Raw genomic sequence first — 15,221 nt, forward strand, 5'->3', positions numbered from 1 at the left:
GGAAGTATATTAGGGGGTTAGTGGATAACAATTTTACTGCAGTCCAGTGGAGTACAGGCCCCTAACATTGGGCATTCTTTGGACAGAAAAGAACAAGTGATTATGTGGCTGGAGGTACATTAGGCATTCACTGAATATTAATTTTACTGTAGGCTAGTCGAGTACAGGCCCCAAAAATTAAGCATTCACCTGACAGAAAAGAACAAGTGATTATGTGGCTGGAAGTATAGTAGACTGTCAGTGGATAACTATTTTACTGTAGGCCAGTACAGGCCTCCAAAATTAGGAATTTACCTGACAGAAAAGAACAAGTGATGATGTGTCTGGAGGTACATTAGGCGGTCACTGGATAAAAATTTTACTGTAGGACACTGGAGTAGAGGCCCCAAAAATTAGGCATTCACCTGATAGAAAAGGCCTTTTATGCCGCTGTGTATACATAAGACAAGGACCATTCTTTGTTCTGTGTGGTGGCAGTTGTGTGGGCTGGCATGAGGAAATTCAATTACACGTGGTCGTCACAGGTGTTGAATTCATCCGAGATCTATGCCTCATTCATTTTTTAGAAATGTGAGGTAGTCCACACTGTCGTGAGCTAGGCAAGTGCGCTTATTGGTCACGAGAACACTGCTGCGCTGAACATCGTTTCAGACAGAACACTCAACGAGGGGCAAGCCAAGAGTTCAATGGCAAATTGTGCCAGCTCTAGCCACAGGTCAAGCCTGAACACCCAGTAGTCCAGGGGTTCATCGTTTCTCATAGCTTCCACATCGGCTGTTAACCCGACGTAGTCAGACACCTGTCGGTCTAGGCGTTCCCTGAGGCTGGATCCGGAGGCTGGATCTCGATGAGTTGGCTGCAAGAATGATCTCCTATCCGAAGAGACCAACACATCTTCAAACTGCCCTCTTCTTGCAGGCGCAGTAGGATTGGTACCTGCATTTGTTTCGCTGTGGGTGGAAATTACTCTGCAAGCGCCCGCAACAGCAGAATGCAGCATCTCTCGCAGCAAGGCCTGGAAATGCTGCATTCTGACAGCCCTCTGTGATGCTGGTAACATGTCCGCCATTTTGTGTTTGTACCGGGGGTCTAAGTACGTTGCCACCCAGAACTGGTCCTTGCCCTTTATGCTTTTTATACAGGGGTCCCTCTTCATAAACTGGAGCTTGAAGGCCAACAGTTGCACAAATTGGAAGCGGTGGAGCCCAGGAGAATGTCGTCCTGTCTCCTCCCCCGAGAAACGGACAACACCAGGGAGGGATCCCAGAAAAGTTTAAAGTGCCCCTCAAAGCCTGATCTTCTTGCTCCTCCTCCTCCCCCAGCCACCATCCTCCTCTGACTCCTGCTGACTTGTCTTAGTTGGAGTAGCCCCCCTGGGAATTCATTCAGCATTGCGACTTCCTCATCTTCCAGCTCCTACTACTCGACGGCTTGATTAATGACATGACACAATGCACGCTTCAGAAAGAAGGCGTAAGGTATGATGTCACTGATGGTGCCCTGGCTGCAACTGACCAGTTTGATGATCTCATCAAATGGCCGTAGAAGTCTGTATGCGTCGCACATGATCAGCCACTGACACGGTGAAAAGAAACAAAGCTCCCCAGAAACTGTCCTGCTGCAGAGTGTGTACAGGTAGTCATTAATAGCACGTTGCTGCTGGAGAAGCCTATCAAGCATATACAAGGTGGAGTTCCAGCATCTCAGGCTGTCACAAATCAGACGTCTGATGAGCAGGTGGTGTCAGCAAGGTGAGCCACAGCAATGTAAGATCTTCTAAAATGGCCAGTGGAAAATAAGGAGTCAGCCGAGGAGGAGATGGAGGATGGAGGAAGAGAAGAAGTGGCAGGCCTGCATGCAATCCGTGGCAGTCCAAATCCACACGGGTGCCACGGGTTACATGCTTGACGGCCGTCAGAAGGTTCACTCAGTGGGCAGTAAAAGTTATGTACCTTCCCTGCCGGTGTTTGCTAGATCACGTGTCTGTGGTCAGATGCATCTTGGCACCGGCACTGTGTGCCAGAGATATATTCAATTGCCGCTGAACGTGGCCATATAGCTCTGGGATGCCCTTCTAGGAGAAATATTTCCTTCCGGGGACCTTCCATTGCAGTGTGCCAATGGTCACAAATCTTCTAAAGGCCTCAGAGTCCACCAGTTTATATGGCAGTAGTTGGCAGGCTAGCAGTTCCGACAATCCAGCGGTCAGCCGCTGGGCAAGAGGGTTATCCGGCGTCATCAACTTTTACGCTCAAACATTTGGCCCACGGAAGCCTGCCTTCTGCCAGATGAACGTGACGACGTGGAAGGTGGAGTGGAGGACAAATGGGAGGAGAGAGGAGAAGGAGAAGAGGCAGGACGTGGAGTGCCGGGAGTGTGGCTTTGTGGGTTCTGACGGCATTGCTCCCACTGGGCTCGGTGATGGGAGGCCAGGTGCCTTCTTAAGGAGGCCGTCCCTAGGTGAGTGTTGGGCTTACCGCAACTTATGCATTGACAGCACTGGCTGCAGATACCAACAATATTGTCAGCAGCTGACACGATAAAAAAAGCCCTCACTGCGGAGCCATGTACCGGGGTCCTGGGAGTGCAAGATGTGACTGTGGATGGTGGATGGCTCACTCCAGATACATTTGCAGTCTGCTTTTTGCCTCCTGTGCACTGCGAGTTCTGCCTGCTTTTTCTCCTTCCTATCTGCTGCTCGGTCTCTCCCTCTGAACTCCCCTCCTCTTCCTTTCTTGTGGGCACCCATGTGACGTCTAGCGACACGTCATCATCGTCACCTTCACTACCACGGACATTTGAGATCTCGGAGTAGGCAGCAACAGCGGGAACCACCCTCTTTGGGCTATTCTGGGTACTGTCGTCAGACCGCTGGGTGACGGCCGTTCCTACCTCCTCTTCCTCATCCAATGCCAAGAATGGATGGGAAAATAATTCCTGACTCGAGTGGAGGGGCTATAGTGGTGGTGGTGGTGTCTTTGGGGGTGCACATAGCAGAGAGTGAGGAGGGTGCAGAAGCGGAAGGCTGAGTAAGCCACTCAACCAACTCTGGTGTGTCCTTTGATGTAATCGCACGCACCTTCTCCAACTTCCCACTTAGGCTCCGGCCTGGTGCACCCCTGCCCGACCCCTACCACCCCTGTGGAACAGCCTGCCTCTTCCTCTGCCTGTCATTTTCAAAATGACCCTGTGCCAAAGTCCCTATAAAAGAGAAATATTTGTGGAACCAGGTATATTGCACCCCTCAATCTGTATTTTTTGGAAGCAGCTATATCGCACCCCTCAATCTGTATTTTGTGGGAGCAGTTATATCAAACTCCTTAATTAGTATTTTGTGGAAGCAGGTATATAGAACCCTTGAATCAATATTTGGTGGAGGCAGATATATCGCACCCCTCAATCAATATTTTGTAGAAGCAGGTGTATAGAACCCCTTAATCAGTATTTTGTAGAAGCAGGTATATTGCACCCCTCAATCAGTATTTTGTGGAAACAGGTATATTGAACCCCTGAATCAATATTTGGTGGAAGCAGGTATATCGCACCCCTCAATCAGTATTTTGTGGAAGCAGGTATATCAAACCCCTTAATCAGTATTTTGTGGAAGCAGGTATATCTCACCCCTCAATTAGTTTTTTGGGGGCAACAGGTATATCATATCCATTGCAAATAGTTGTTCCAATAATGCTTGTCCCTCTATATACCTGTGGTATCGCAGCAGAACCGCACACAACTGCTGCACAATACAAATGCACTATAATAAACTTTCTATGTTAGAAAGTATACTATAGGTATATCACACCCCTCAATCATTTTTTTGGGGGGTAACAGGTATATCACACCAGTTGCAATTACTTATTCCAATAGCGTTTGTCCCTCTATATACCTGTGGTATCACAGCAGAACCGCACACAACTGCTGCACAATACAAATGCACTATTATAATATACTTTCCAACATAGAAAGTATATAAGTATATCACACCCCTCAGTATATCACACATATCGATAGCACACCTATACCAGTCCTTAAAAGGACTTTTGTGGCCCTATTAGCTAGTGTTTGATGTCCCTAACAGTCTGTCCCTGCTCCACAAAGCAACCTCTCCCTACACTAGAAAAACACAGGATGTAAAATGACTGCCAGATCGGGTTCTGTTATAGGGTGGGGGTGTGTTCATGAGCTGAAATGTCTCAATTGGCTGTCCTGTCCCACCTGATGGAAGTGTCATGGGTCAAAGTTCGGCGCAATGCAAAAGAATATGGTGCATGCGAACATCGCCATATGATCGCATGTTCGGCGAATCGCAAATGAGCAAAGTTCGCCACAAAACGACCGCTGGGCGATTCGCAAGAAAAAAAGGCCATCTCTACGGGCTAGCGCCTTCTAACATCTATCCCTGCACTAAGATGCTGTGAAATGATTCCTCCCTATCATTTCCCTGCACTTATAAATAGTTTTTCTTTTTTCCACAATCGTTTTTCCAATAGCTGTCCCGAGCACCTTCACACGTCTGTCCCTGCACTCTGAACGCTGGAAAATGGCAGAATCTAAAATGGCTGCCGTATTCATAGGACTGTGACATCACATGTAGCCACACAGTCCTCACACATGTAGCCACCATTTTAGGAAAATTGCGATTCATTACCACCAAGCGCAAGGAAATTCGCATTCATTGCAAATCAAATTTTTCCTGAAATTATAAACGATTTCCACTTTGTCAGCCTCGATTAGCTCATTTCTAGTTCTGACCATAAACGATTTCAATAATAATGCAGACTTTTTTCGCTAAAAGAACTTATTAGCTACAATGAATATGGTTCGAGTTGGTGGAGCGATTTCTGTGGTTCATTCCAATAACCAAGGAGACTCCTCCCTGCTAAGTAGTTATTTGACCCTAGGCAATCAAAACACCAGCAACAGCCCCTTTTTGGTCCAGTGGCGTTGTGAGGGGGGTGCGGGGGGTGCGGGCCGCACCGGGTGACACCAGTCTGATGGGGTGTCACCCGCCGGCCGCCGGAGTTCTCCTTGACTAACTAACTTAAGTTTAGGCAGGGCCGGCGCTTCCATAGAGGCAGGGGGGGGGGCTCTCTCCCTCCCCCCTGTGCTGCTGCTGCCGCTGCCTCCGCCAGTGAGAAGAGGGATGGGAGGAGGAGGGGAGGGGCTGTGGCCAGTGCGCCACCAATGAAGAAAACTGACCTGTAATACAAATACAGGAGGCGGGTGCCGGAATCAAATAGCCGGCACCCGACCTCTATGACAGGGAGCGGCACCTGAGGGGTTAACTGCCACTGATCGCAGCCCCCTATCATAGAGGTCGGGTGCCGGCTATTTCATTCCGGCACCCGCCTCCTGTATTTGTATTAACATTGAGTGCGCCCCCCCAGTATAATAAACAATTTGTGCACCCCCCCCCCAGTATAATAAACATTTTGTGCACCCCTTCCCCCCCAGTATAATAAACATTGGTGGCGCAGTGGGAAGTGCCAATGAGGGTTAAAAAAAAAAAATAAAAAATTAACTCACCTCCTCCAGTTGATCGCGTAGCTGCCGGTCTCCTGTTCTATCTTCAGGACCTGTGGTGACATCACTGAGCTAATCACATGGTCCATTACCATGGTGATGGATCATATGATGTACCATGTGATGACCACAGTGATGTCATCACAGGTCCTTTGACAGGTCCTGAAGATAGAACAGGAGACCGGCAGCTGCGCGATCAATTGGAGGAGGTGAGTTAATTTTTATTTATTTTTTTAACCCTCATTGGCACTGCCCACTGCGCCACCAATGTTTATTATACTGGGGGGGGGGGGCTCTCAATGTTTATTATACTGGGGGGGGCGCTCTCAATGTATATTATACTGGGGGGGGACGCTCTCAATGTATATTATACTGGGGGGGGGCGCTCTCAATGTTTATTATACTGGGGGGGCACACTCAATGTTTGATATACTGGAGGGGGCGCACTCAATGTTTATTATACTGGGGGGGGCGCTCTCAATGTTTATTATACTGGGGGGGCGCACTCAATGTTTATTATACTGGGGGGGTGCTCTCAATGTTTATTATACTGGGGGGGCGCACTCAATGTTTATTATACTGGGGGTGCGCTCTCAATGTTTATTATACTGGGGGGGCGCTCTCAATGTTTGATATACTGGGGGGCGCACTCAATGTTTATTATACTGGGGGGGCGCACTCAATGTTTATTATACTGGGGGGCGCACTCAATGTTTATTATACTGGGGGGGCGCTCTCAATGTTTATTATACTGGGGGGGCGCTCTCAATGTTTGATATACTGGGGGGCGCACTCAATGTTTATTATACTGGGGGGGCGCACTCAATGTTTATTATACTGGGGGGGCGCACTCAATGTTTATTATACTGGGGGGGCGCACTCAATGTTTATTATACTGGGGGGCGCACTCAATGTTTATTATACTGGGGGGCGCACTCAATGTTTATTATACTGGGGGGGCGCTCTCAATGTTTATTATACGGGGGGGCGCTCTCAATGTTTATTATACTGGGGGGCGCACTCAATGTTATACTGGGGGGGCGCTCTCAATGTTTATTATACTGGGGGGGCGCTCTCAATGTTTATTATACTGGGGGGGGCGCTCTCAATGTTTGATATACTGGGGGGGCGCACTCAATGTTTATTATACTGGGGGGGCGCACTCAATGTTTATTATACTGGGGGGCGCACTCAATGTTTATTATACTGGGGGGGCGCACTCAATGTTTATTATACTGGGGGGCGCACTCAATGTTTATTATACTGGGGGGGCGCACTCAATGTTTATTATACTGGGGGGGCGCTCTCAATGTTTATTATACTGGGGGGGCGCTCTCAATGTTTATTCTACTGGGGGGGCGCACTCAATGTTTATTATATTGACCTTCTACTAAGCATTCTGTATTCAGAATGCTATTATTTTCCCTTATAACCATGTTATAAGGGAAAATAACACAGTGAATAGACTTTCATCTTCGCAACCAAGCGTGAAAATCGCACCGCAATGTTTATTATACTGGGGGGGGCGCTCTCAATGTTTATTATACTGGGGGGGCGCTCTCAATGTTTGATATACTGGGGGGCGCACTCAATGTTTATTATACTGGGGGGGCGCACTCAATGTTTATTATACTGGGGGGGCGCACTCAATGTTTATTATACTGGGGGGGCGCACTCAATGTTTATTATACTGGGGGGGCGCACTCAATGTTTATTATACTGGGGGGCGCACTCAATGTTTATTATACTGGGGGGGCGCTCTCAATGTTTATTATACGGGGGGGCGCTCTCAATGTTTATTATACTGGGGGGCGCACTCAATGTTTATTATACTGGGGGGGCGCACTCAATGTTTATTATACTGGGGGGGCGCACTCAATGTTTATTATACTGGGGGGGCGCACTCAATGTTTATTATACTGGGGGGGCGCACTCAATGTTTATTATACTGGGGGGCGCACTCAATGTTTATTATACTGGGGGGGCGCTCTCAATGTTTATTATACGGGGGGGCGCTCTCAATGTTTATTATACTGGGGGGCGCACTCAATGTTATACTGGGGGGGCGCTCTCAATGTTTATTATACTGGGGGGGCGCTCTCAATGTTTATTATACTGGGGGGGGCGCTCTCAATGTTTGATATACTGGGGGGGCGCACTCAATGTTTATTATACTGGGGGGGCGCACTCAATGTTTATTATACTGGGGGGCGCACTCAATGTTTATTATACTGGGGGGGCGCACTCAATGTTTATTATACTGGGGGGCGCACTCAATGTTTATTATACTGGGGGGGCGCACTCAATGTTTATTATACTGGGGGGGCGCTCTCAATGTTTATTATACTGGGGGGGCGCTCTCAATGTTTATTCTACTGGGGGGGCGCACTCAATGTTTATTATATTGACCTTCTACTAAGCATTCTGTATTCAGAATGCTATTATTTTCCCTTATAACCATGTTATAAGGGAAAATAACACAGTGAATAGACTTTCATCTTCGCAACCAAGCGTGAAAATCGCACCGCATCCACACTTGCTTGCGGATACAATGCGATTTTCTTGCAGCCCCATTAACTTCTATGGGGCCTGCGTTGCATGAAAACGCACAACATAAAGCATGTTGCGATTTTCACGCAACGTACAAGTGATGCGTGAAAATCACCGCTCATCTGCACAGCCCCATAGAAGTGAATGGGTCCGGATTCAGTGCGGGTGCAATGCGTTCACCTCACGCATTGCACCCGCGCAGAAATCTCACCCATGTGAAAGGGGCCTAAGGGTGAATAGGACAAGGGTTCCAGCCCCTAAGGGGGCTAATAGTAAGTGAAAATAAAACACAAACACTAAGGCTACTTTCACACTTGCGGCAGTGTGATCCGGGGGCAGTTCCGTTGTCAGAACTGCCTGCCAGATCCGCCGATCTTGATGTGACTGAAAGCATTTATGAGATGCATCCGGATGCGGATCCGTCTCACAAATGCATTGCAAGAATGAATCCATCTCTCCGCTTGTCATGCGGACAGACGGATCCGTCATGCGCAGACCGGAAGGACGGATCCTGCATTCCGGTATTTTGAATGCCGGATCTGGCACTAATACGTTCCTATGGGGAAAAATGCCGGATCCGGCATTCAGGCAAGTCTTCAGTTTTTTTCGCCGGAGATAAAACCGTAGCATGCTGCGGTTTTATCTTTTGCCTGATCAGTCAAAATGACTGAACTGAAGACATCCTGATGCATCCTGGACGGATTACTCCATTCAGAATGCATGGGGATATGACGGATCAGTTCTTTTCCGGTATAGAGCCCCTGTGACGGAACTCTATGCCGAAAAAGAAAAACGCTAGTGTGAAAGTACCCTAAAATATAGTACCCTAAAAGTTTCAATCCCCCCTTTCCCAATTTTACATATAAAAAATATATACAATAAACATATTACATAGTCCGAAACGTCCAAACTATTAAATTATAAAAAAATATCTCCTATGCGGTGAGCATTCGCCATTTTTTAGTCACCTTGTCACCCCAAAAAATAGGATAGGACGGTTCTATTATGGGCCGAACGTTTCATAAAATGCGAAATGCACGTGGCTTTTTTGCTTGGTATTGAGTATCGCAATACTTATTTATGGTGATGAAAGCGAATCAAAATTTTGGTATTGAAACAACCCTATGCCGATCTGATCGGCGTAGCGTTGTCACGATACCAAAATTTTCATTCGGTTTTGATTTGGCGACTAAAAATGTAATTTGGCTCCTAAATTTTTCAGTTCAGGAGCCAATGGCTACTAGGTATTTTTTTTAGTCTGGAGCCCTGCTATCAGAGGCCGGCGCAGGCGGCGCGATGACGTCATCGCACCGCCTGAGCCCTGAGCCGTACACAGCGCGGGACACAGGCCAGAAGAGGCCTGCATCGCATCGCTGCCAAGGAGGTAAGTGTTTTTTTTCCTTTTTTTTTTTTTTTTCTGTACAATACTGATGGCTAGTGGCACATGATAGGAGAGGCCCTATGGCTAGTGGCACATGATAGGGGGGCCGCCTATGGCTACTGGCACATGATAGGGGGGCCCTATGGCTACTGGCACATGATAGAGGGGCCCTATGGCTACTGGCACATGATAGGGGGGGGCGCCTATGGCTACTGGCACATGTTGATGGGGGGCTTAGGCTACTGGCACATGATTAAGGGGCATCTATGAGGGCACATTTCACTGGCACATTATTGGGGGACATCTATGGGGGCACTTCTTACTGGCACATTATTGGTGGCACTATAGGGGCATCTACTGACGCCACAAAGAACGGTTATTTTATATGGAGGCTCTGTATAGGGGCATTTTATACTGGGACACATTGTGTTGGGTACTATGGGGAAGGGGGGAGAGGACTACTACGGGGCACTGAGAAGGGGTATTTTATGCTTACAAATTATGGGGGACACTGAGGGCATCTACTGGCGCACTATATATCGGGCATTTTATACTGGTACATTATGGGGGCACTAGGGGGGAGAGGAGCACTATGGGGGCATTTACTGGGGTCACTATATAGGGGTATTTTATACTGGCACATTATGGAGGCACTATGGGGACATTAGCTCAACTGGGGACATTACAGGGGGGTATTTTTTGCACTGACACATTATAAGGAGAATTATTTCTACTGGGGGCATTATGGTGGGCTTTATTACTCCCCCATGGTATGACCCCCTAGTAGCAGCACCAGCCTCTCCCTGCTCTGCTATCCCTCTGCCCCTTCTCCAGCTCCTTATTATGAAATCTTTCTCATTAGGATAAAACACATCAGCTCCGCCGAGCCCCCGGCCAAAGTGTGGAAGTGGCGTCCGAGACCCCCAAGGGCGAAGCCAAGTAATTGTACGTTTTCATATGAAATATGTTTGTTATACACATATAGCCTACACTGTCAGGTGTCACCCAGGGGGGGTGTCACCATTTTCTACCGCACCGGGTGACACCAGCCCTAGCAACTGTTTTGGTCACCATATTTTATGGCAGCTACTTTTCAGGCTCCTGCCCCTTATGGCAGTCATCCAGCTGCCATATTTGATCCATCCAGCAAGTTCGGCCCACCTGGTTTTAACCCAAATACAAGGAGTTATTTGAACCCAGACAGTCCGTGCCCGTGAAAGGGCTTTCAGCAATAACAGGTCTTTAATGCCTTTAGATGTCCAGGGCTGCATGCGCATGCGCATGCGAGATAAGCAAAGTTTTCAATGATTCAGTGCGGATGCTTTGCTGAATTTCTCCAAGAAATTTGCTTTGTTACGAGTTAATTAATTGCAAAGCGTGTTAATCAAGCATACCCAGGCCTCTCAATGTGAACGTGCTGGAACTCCACCTTGTATATGCTTGATAGGCTGCTCCAGAAAAAAGGTGCCGTTAACGACTACCTGTACGAACTCTGCGGCGGGACAGGTTCTGGGGAGTTTGGTTTCTTTTCACCGCGCCAGTGGCTGCTCATGCGCGACGCATGCAGACTTCTGGTCAGTCGCAGCCAGGGCGCCATCAGTGACATCATGCCTTACGCCTTCTTTCTGTAGCGTGCATTGCGTTGTGTTATTGATCAAGCTGTCGAGGAGCAGGAGCTGGAAGATGAGGAAGTCGCAATGCTGAATGAATTCCCAGGGGGGCTACTCCATCTGAGACAAGTAAGCACGAGTCTGAAGAGTAGGAGGAGGATGGTGGCTGGGGGGAGGAGGAGCAAGAAGAGCAGGCTTTAAACTTTTTGGGGATCCCTGGGGTTGTCCGTGGCTGGGGGAAGGAGAACGAGGACGACATTGTCCTGGGCGATGAGCAGGAGCCAGGGCGCTCCACCACTCCACCGCTCCACCACTTACAAATTAGTGCAAATAGGGGCCTTCATGCTCCAGGTTGTCGGCCAGGCATTTAAAAATGGTACTGTGGCCGCCAGGTGTCCATGTGTCTGCTGTTTAAAAGAGTAGGCACCCGGTACTAATGTCTGCAACCGCTGGTAATAGCAATCGCAGACTTGTAACCCTTCAGATGCCGTTACCCTAACCAGAAACAGCCCCTCTTTGGTCACCATATTATATGACAACTAGTTTTCAGGCTACTGTCCCTTATTGTAAATAATCCAGCTGCCATGTTTGATCCATCTGGTTTTCACCCTAATACATTTTGCAGGTAAAATACTAGTCGGTTCATAGTATGGGGAAAGATCATGGACCTAATGGAGGAATTTACATGAGATAAAATTCTGTTACACTGCACAGTGACGTAGAATTTGCTAAAAAATTGTTGTAGCTGTATCCATATTAGCTGTGACGAATTTCATTACCCAATTTGTGTGGTTCTTCATAAAGAACCATAATCTTCTGTGCTACAGGCTTATTTGACCCTAGGCTAACCGCGTCCAACTTCCAGGAGGGCAAAGTTGCATTTAGCACTTACTGTTCTGTGATGCCCTTACATGTGCAGGGCTGCATGCGCTTCACTGAAGGGAGCGCCATGTGTCTACCCTTTGCCGACAGGTACGGGTAACCAGCTCAAAGTGGTTCGTTATAGGGATCGGGAATTCTAATACTGGAGACTAATTTATTTGCTAAAAGACTAATTTATTTGCTAAAATACAATTTTTTTCGCTACAAGACTAATGTTTTCGCTAAAAGAATAATTTTTCAGATAAAAGAATAATTTTTCTGACAAAAACTAATAATGTTTCCAACAAAAAACTACGATTATCTTGTGGGTAACTATGTTGTGCGAAGAATCAATTTATTTGCAATGTGGCACTACACATTGACCTGCAACTGTAAAACATGTGATGTAGCAGTCATAGTGATGCAGAATACAATTTTCGCTAACAGAATAATATTTTATTTCAAAGAATAATTTTTACGCTACAAATCCCGTAGCTATACACAGGGACAAACACCAACTAATTGCAACTTGTGTGATATACCAGTTGCCTCCCCAAAAATCTGATTGAGGGCCGAGGCAGGGGGGCGATATATAATATAATTTCTATATAGTGCATTTGTATTGTGCAGCGCTTGTGTGCGGTTCTGCTGAGATACCACAGCTATACAGAGGGACAAACGTCATTGGAACAAATAATTGCAACTTGTGTGATATAACAGTTGCCCCCCAAAAAATCTGATTGAGACAGGGGTGCGATATACCTAGAATATAGTTTCTATATAGTGCATTTGTTATGTGCAGCATTTGTGTGCGGTTCTGCTGGAATATCGCGGCTATACAGAGGGACAAATGCCATTGGAACAACTAATTGCAATTGCAAAGAAAAAGGGGGTCAGTCAGCACATCCCAATGCGCAGGGGCACGTTGCTATGGCTGAGAACAACACTGTAAAACAAAACATGCAATGCAACAGCTCTCTGCAAACCAAATAAAGTACAAAAATGCATAACAATTGCTAGGGCTATACTTATAAATTAGAGATGCTTGGCAAATCATTTTGTACAAAATTATTTGAGCCCGTTTGCCGCACATCAAGGCGATCTCTGTAAGATGGGTTCCTAACACTAAATTCTACCTGTTATGTGCCATGACGGCTAACATACAATTCAGGGAGTGTACAGTCATGGCCAAAAGTTTTGAGAATTACATAAATATTGAAAATTGGAAAAGTTGCTGCTTAAGTTTTTATAATAGCAATTTGCATATACTCCAGAATGTTATGACGAGTGATCAGATGAATTGCATAGTCCTTCTTTGCCATGAAAATTAACTTAATCCCAAAAAAACCTTTCCACTGCATTTCATTACTGTTATTAAAGGACCTGCTGAGATCATTTCAGTAATCGTCTTGTTAACTCAGGTGAGAATGCTGACGAGCACAAGGCTGGAGATCATTATGTCAGGCTGATTGGGTTAAAATGGCAGACTTGACCTATTAAAAGGAGGGTGATGCTTGAAATCATTGTTCTTCCATTGTTAACCATGGTGACCTGAAAAGAAACGCGTGCAGCCATCATTGCGTTGCATAAAAATGGCTTCACAGGCAAAGATATTGTGGCTACTAAGATTGCACCTCAATCAAAAATGTATAGGATCAACAAGAACTTCAAGGAAAGAGGTTCAATTCTTGTTAAGAAGGCTTCAGGGTGTCCAAGAAAGTCCAGCAAGCGTCAGGATCGTCTCCTAAAGAGGATTCAGCTGCGGGATCGGAGTGCCACGAGTGCAGAGCTTGCTCAGGAATGGCAGCAGGCAGGTGTGAGCGCATCTGCACGCACAGTGAGGCGAAGACTTTTGGAAGATGGCCTGGTGTCAAGAAGGGCAGCAAAGAAGCCACTTCTCTCCAAAGAAAACATCAGGGACAGATTGATCTTCTGCAGAAAATATGGTGAATGGACTGCTGAGGACTGGGGCAAAATCATATTTACCGATGAAGCCGCTCTCCGATTGTTTGGGGCATCAGTAAAAAGGCTTGTCCGGAGAAGAAAAGGTGAGCGCTACCATCAGTCCTGTGTCATGCCAACAGTAAAACATCCTGAGACCATTCATGTGTGGGGTTACTCACAATTTTTCCCAAAAACACAGCCATGAATAAAGAATGGTACAAAAACACCCTCCAACAGAAACTTCTTCCAACAATCCAACAGTTTGGAGAAGAACAATGCATTTTCCAGCACAATGGAGCGCCAGTGCCATAAGGCAAAAGTGATAACTAAGTGGCTCGGGGACCAAAACGTTGACATTTTGGGTCCATGGCCTGGAAACTCCCCAGATCTTAATCCCATTGAGAACTTGTGGTCAATCCTCAAGAGGCGGGTGGACAAACAAAAACCCACTAATTCTGACAAACTCCAAGAAGTGATTATGAAAGAATGGGTTGCTATCAGTCAGGAATTGGCCCAGAAGTTGATTGAGAGCATGCCCAGTCGAATTGCAGAGGTCCTGAAAAAGAAGGGCCAACACTGCAAATATTGACTCTTTGCATAAATGTCATGTAATTGTCGATAAAAGCCTTTGAAACGTATGAAGTGCGTTTAATTATATTTCACTACATCACACAAACAACTGAAACAAAGATCTAAAAGCCGTTTAGCAGCAAACTTTGTGAAAACTAATATTTGTGCCATTCTCAAAACTTTTGGCCACGACTGTAGGTTCCACATGCATGCTGGGCCTGCTTTAATTTCTGTCATTTTTGGTGCCAAAATGGCCTCCATTATATCCAAGGAATGCAGGTACCAACATGCATGCCGGGCCCACTCCACACCACTCCTGGTGCCAAATGGCCACCAAAGAATGCAATGAGAGTCCACAACTATATCTCTCCTGGTGCCAAATGGCTTCCAGTGAATGAGGGAGAGCAGGCCAAGCTATATACTCACACTAATCAAAATCAGCCTATGGGGCTAATTGCAACTGGTGTGATATAACAGTTTCCCCCCCCCAAAAAAATTGATTGAAGCAGGGTTGTGATATACCTTTAATATAATTTCTATATAGTGCATTTGTATAGTGCAGCATTTGTGTGCAGTTCTGCTGAGATACCGCAGCTATACAGAAGGACAAACGTCATTGGAACAACTAATTGAAACTGGTGCGATAAACCAGTTGCCCCCCCAAAAAATCTTATTGAGGCATGGGTGTGGTATACCTATAATATAATTTCTATGAAGTGCATTTTGTATAGTGCAGCATTTGTGTGCGGTTCTGCTGAGATATCGCAGCTAGGGAGAGGGAC

The sequence above is a fragment of the Bufo gargarizans genome, chromosome 2 (assembly GCF_014858855.1).
Source record: "Bufo gargarizans isolate SCDJY-AF-19 chromosome 2, ASM1485885v1, whole genome shotgun sequence".
Lineage (NCBI taxonomy): Eukaryota > Metazoa > Chordata > Amphibia > Anura > Bufonidae > Bufo > Bufo gargarizans.